Genomic DNA, 5,327 nt, shown 5'->3' on the forward strand with positions numbered 1-5,327 from the left:
CAATCGCCTTCTAAATCCGGCCCACGGATGGCCTGGGAATCAGCGTGTTTTTACATTAGAATGTTTCCTTTTATTTAAAATGCATCTCTGGGTTATTTGTGCGGCCTGCCTGGTGTTTTTACATGAGTAGAATGTGTGCTTCTGTTTAAAATGCACCTCTGGGTTATTTGTGGGGCATAGGAATTTGTTCATTCCCCCCCCCCAAAAAAAAATAGTCCGGCCCTCCACAAGGTCTGAGGAACAGTGGACCGGCCCCCTGCTGAAAAAGTTTGCTGACCCCTGTTGTAGAGTCTGAGGCTAAATGCACTGGCAAAATGGGCACGTCATGGTGTCTGCGTGCTTTTCCTGGCACAGTAAACTAGTTTAGGCTCTAATCTTTCTAGGAAAATATTCAAGTCTTTTTTCTGGTGAAGAAAACCAGGATGTCACGGTTGAGCTGGCCACGGCAGATGATGAGCGCATTGACAATACTGAGTTCCCAGTGGAATGTGGCCCAAAAAGTAAGTATGAGAATGAAATAAGGAAAACGGGTGGATGTCCTTTACAGGCCAACAACAAGGACTTCGGGGAAATTTATAGGCTAAGTCTACCCTACAGACTATGAGGGACGCGGGTGGCGCTGTGGATTAAACCACAGAGCCTAGGACTTGCCGATCAGAAGGTTGGCGGTTCGAATCCCCGCGATGGGGTGAGCTCCCGCTGCTTGGTCCCTGCTCCTGCCAACCTAGCAGTTTGAAAGCACATCAAAGTGCAAATAGATAAATAGGTACCGCTCCAGCTGGAAGGTAAACAGCATTTTCAATGCACTGCTCTGGTTCGCCAGAAGCGGCTTAGTCATGCTGGCCACATGACCCGGAAGCTGTACACCGGCTCCCTCGGCCAATAAAGTGAGATGAGCACCACAACCCCAGAGTCGGTCACGACTGGACCTAATGGTCAGGGGTCCCTTTACCTTTACCTTTACCCTATAGACTGCACAGGCTAAGTCTACTCTAGAATGTTACATACAGTTTCAGGTTTCAGGTACAGTGGTACCTCGGGTTAAGTACTTAATTTGTTCCGGAGGTCCATTCTTAACCTGAAGCACCACTTTAGGTAATGGGACCTCCTGCTGCTGCCGCGTCACCGGAGCACGATTTCTGTTCTCATCCTGAAGCAAAGTTCTTAACCTGAGGTACTATTTCTGGGTTAGCGGAATCTGTATCCTGAAGCGTATGTGATTCGAGGTACCACTGTATCTGGTAAAATTCTACATCTAACACACGTGCATCACAATTAAATTTAAATAAATGGGAGTTATTTACCATATAACTGGACTGGATCATAAATATCATATATATATATTAAAGATCTCCATACAAAGAGTGAAATCCCATTATCTCAAGGATGTGAGCACACATCCAATTTGGAACAAGAGACAGTGGACGCAAATGCACTCTCTGGGGGATTAGAGCACCTTTCCTGTCACAAAAAGGTGTGTTTTGAGGGTTTGGAATAAGACACCCCTGAAATGGAAGCACAGCCTTCAAGGGCAACGAAAAGGAGCTTCCACCCTAAGCCTCACTTCTTCCTTAACATCACCCAGGTAGCATTAGACAAGCCGCTATCCCTCAGCCTCCTTGCGAACCCCAGCAGGGGCACATGGATGTTGGCTTGCCTTGCAACAGGGATGGAGAAACTGGTTTTGGACTACAGCTCCCATCATCCCTGACCACTGGCCATGATAGATGGGGAAGATGGAAGTTAACAGTTTGATAACATCTGGAGGATCCGATGCTCTCTATCCCTGCCTTGTTGTAAGCAAAAGCAAATATGAAATTCTTGCATCGCTCTGAAATGCCATATAAATATGATTGTGTTACTATTAAAATGCAGGCACCATGTGCAACGATTTGGCACCTGACCTAAACCACTCCTCCCTAGTTGTGCAGGAAGGCCTTAACAAGGTCCAGAGGGAGATAGATGGGTGGTGCTGTGGGTTAAACCACAGAGCCTAGGGCTTGTGCTCGGTCCCTGCTCCTGTCAACCTAGCAGTTCAAAAGCACGTCAAAGTCCAAGTAGATAAATAGGTACTGCTCTGGTGGGAAGGTAAATGGTGTTTCCGTGCGCTGCTCTGGTTCGCCATGCTGGCCACATGACCCGGAAGCTGTACGCTGGCTCCCTTGGCCAGTAAAGCGAGAAGAGCACTGCAACCCCAGAGTTGTCCGTGACTGGACCTAACGGTTAGGGGTCCCTTTACCTTTTACAGTGGTACCTCGGGTTACATATGCTTCAGGTTACATACGCTTCAGGTTACAGACTCCGCTAACCCAGAAATAGTACCTCAGGTTAAGAACTTTGCTTCAGGATGAGAACAGAAATCGTGCTCTGGCGGCGTGGCGGCAGCAGGAGACCCCATTAGCTAAAGTGGTGCTTCAGGTTAAGAACAGTTTCAGGTTAAGAACGGACCTCCGGAACGAATTAAGTACTTAACCTGAGGTACCACTGTGTAAAATATAATATAATATAATATAATATAATATAATATAATATAATATAATATAATATAATATATATTTTATTAATATATCTATCTATCTATCTATCATCTATCTATCTATCTATCTATCTATCTATCTATCTATCTATCTATCTATCTATCATCTAATCTATCTGTTGTTGGCTCAATCTGCAAGATATGTTCCTATATAATCAAATAGTATCAGACTTTCCTAACTAATTCCATTTGTAACAGGGCTGACAAAACGGTCCAGCAGACTGGAAGGGGAGGAAACCAACTGCCAAATTTTCCCATTAACAACACCAACATCGCTGACCACCAAAGCAAGAACCACAACCCCAAAAACCAGGAAGGCGACAACTCACCGTATTGTGGCGGCGGCCGCCGCACCTCGGCTGTTATATTGGAGGCCTTTTTACCTACGCAGACAGCCCACTTTCTATCGTGCTTTCGTTCCCTTTAACAGGCATGCCCGTCATTGGAATGGCAAATCCATCATTGGAATGCCCTTGTGGAATGGCAAATCCCAAAGTGAGGACTCCTCGGAAGAGAAGTGAAGGAAAAGAGACACACAACAGAGCGATGTAGGGATGATCGGGGAGTGGGCAGTGGGGTCCGTAGGGAGCACACTCCCCACCAGCAGGCAGCCTCAGCCTGCCTGCACGCATGACCTTGGGGTGCGGAGCATACACCCCCCTCACAGACAAAGCCACAGCTGTCTGAACATCGTTCCCTCTGTCTGACCTTTTGCGGTCTCAGTTGTCTGTGGTGTCCTGTCTGTAACCTTTGTCTCTGAGACCTTTTGTCTCCTTCGTCATACACTGTGCAAGGGGAAAATGACGCGGTGGAAACAGGTGCCAAAATAACTTTGCACCACCCCACGATCTCGGGACCGGAAGATGTGTAAAGGTCACAGCCCAAAATGTATCTGCCTGGTTTGCATATTTGTCTCAATAAAAGGAGGTTCCACAGGGCTGGCCGGCAGCTTGCATGCAGCTCACCTGTGCGCAGCTCACCTGATGATCAACACCTGTCTTGTGCCTTCATTTCAGAGCAAGGACTCCCTGTGGGATTGAGCAATACTAACTCCCCCCACCTTTTAGCCACAACAGAGAACACTTTAAAGCAACAAATTTAAATCCTGGACTTCAGCCTGCAAACGGGTTAGCAGAAAAGGGCAAATCTGCAGGTGGGCTTGCGCAGTTTCTGAATCTAGGATAAAGATCTACTTGTGAACAAGTAGGTGAGCAAGATTCCTTTCAGATGGAGTTGGAAAAGGTTCTTCGTAGCAAACGGTTATGTTTCTCCCAGAAATCTGAAATTCTATAAGTAAACTATCTGGGATTCTGTAAGGTTTGATCCCTGGTAAAGAGGCAAATAGAATGAGTTTGGTTTTTCGCTACTGGCTTCTCTTGTGCTGAATTTCACCAATTCTGCCCCCTGGTCTTGCCCAGTTTCAGAATTTCTGAAATCAGAAGTTGGAAACGAGACCACAACAATCTATTTGAGACTTGGGTTTGCATACATGGGCATCTCCTTGCCAGAGGAAGAACTGAGATGCTTGTCCAAACCTATCAGGACTTTTAGACACTGTATCATTACGCGGAAATAGTCTTCTGAAAATACCTGCGGTTTTGAAATCTACACATTCTTATCATGTAGAGCTGATGTCAAAACAGCCGCTGCCAAATCACTGTGCTGCGTATTCTAACAGAACGGACTGCAAGCTGCTCAAATAAATGGATTCTGTTCCTTTAGCAACACAGGTTCTTTCGGATAAATTATCCAAATAGTGATCAAAGCCAGACAGAAATTTGATTAAGGCTTTTATTTACAAGAATGTGATGTACATGTCTGAACATTGCAAAGCCACAGCGCTCAGAAATTACAGGTTATTAAGCAAGCGTTGAAGTCAAAATGGTATTTTTGTGGTAACACTTTTGAGGGGAGAGGTATATATTTGTATAAAGATGATGCTACTTCATGTCACCTTGGAGAGGGTTCGGGTGTAGAATAAGCACATCTTACAATCCACAAAGCAGTTAAACAGAATTTATTACATATATACTGAAGGTTTCACCATAAATCCTGACAGACGTTTCACCTGGCAAAGGAAGTTTCCTCCCGCTCCACAGGGAAGGCAGAGTTATTTCTGGCACAAATAATATTGAATTTTATTAGCTGTAACGGCTAAAAACAAACATCCAGCACATGAAACAAAATTCAGTATAAAAAGGTCCCTGTGATAGGAGATTACATTTAAAAATATACACCCATTTTAACAGACCAGTGAGAAATGTTTTTCAAAATAAGAGGCAATAGCTCATGTCAGTTAAAGGGGCCAGGACTGAAGATAAGAATTCCTAGAACAGGCTTCCTCAACCTCGGCCCTCCAGATGTTTTGAGACTACAATTCCCATCATCCCTGACCACTGGTCCTGCTAGCTAGGGATCATGGGAGTTGTAGGCCAAAAACATCTGGAGGACCAAGTTTGAGGAAGCCTGTCCTAGAAGGTAGGCAGCACTTCCAATAAACATACTAGTACTTAGCATTTGCCTTTATTTGTTCTTAGGTAATGGTAAAAGGACCCCTGACCATTAGGTCCAGTTGTGGGGTTGCGGCGCTCATCTCGCTTTATTGGCCGAGGGAGCTGGCGTACAGCTTCCGGGTCATGTGGCCAGCATGACTAAGCCGCTTCTGGCGAACCAGAGCAGCACACGGAAACACTGTTTACCTTCCTGTCAGAAGCGGTACCTATTTATCTACTTGCACTTTGATGTGCTTTCAAACTGCTAAGTTGGCAGGAGCAAGGACCGAGCAACAGGA

The 5,327-nt window shown here is 45.4% G+C and overlaps 1 long non-coding RNA gene across 1 annotated transcript; it reads left to right on the forward strand.

The window, feature by feature from the left end:
* The first annotated feature begins 2,751 nt into the window (after nt 1–2,751).
* On the forward strand, nt 2,752–5,018 carry LOC310830353. The gene is made up of 2 exons (XR_014557615.1): nt 2,752–3,084; nt 3,559–5,018. It is a non-coding gene; the product is annotated as an uncharacterized lncRNA (long non-coding RNA).
* The last annotated feature ends 309 nt before the right edge of the window (nt 5,019–5,327 follow it).

The sequence above is a fragment of the Podarcis gaigeae genome, assembly GCF_964106915.1.
Source record: "Podarcis gaigeae genome assembly, chromosome: 13".
NCBI classification, from domain to species: Eukaryota; Metazoa; Chordata; class Lepidosauria; order Squamata; family Lacertidae; genus Podarcis; species Podarcis gaigeae.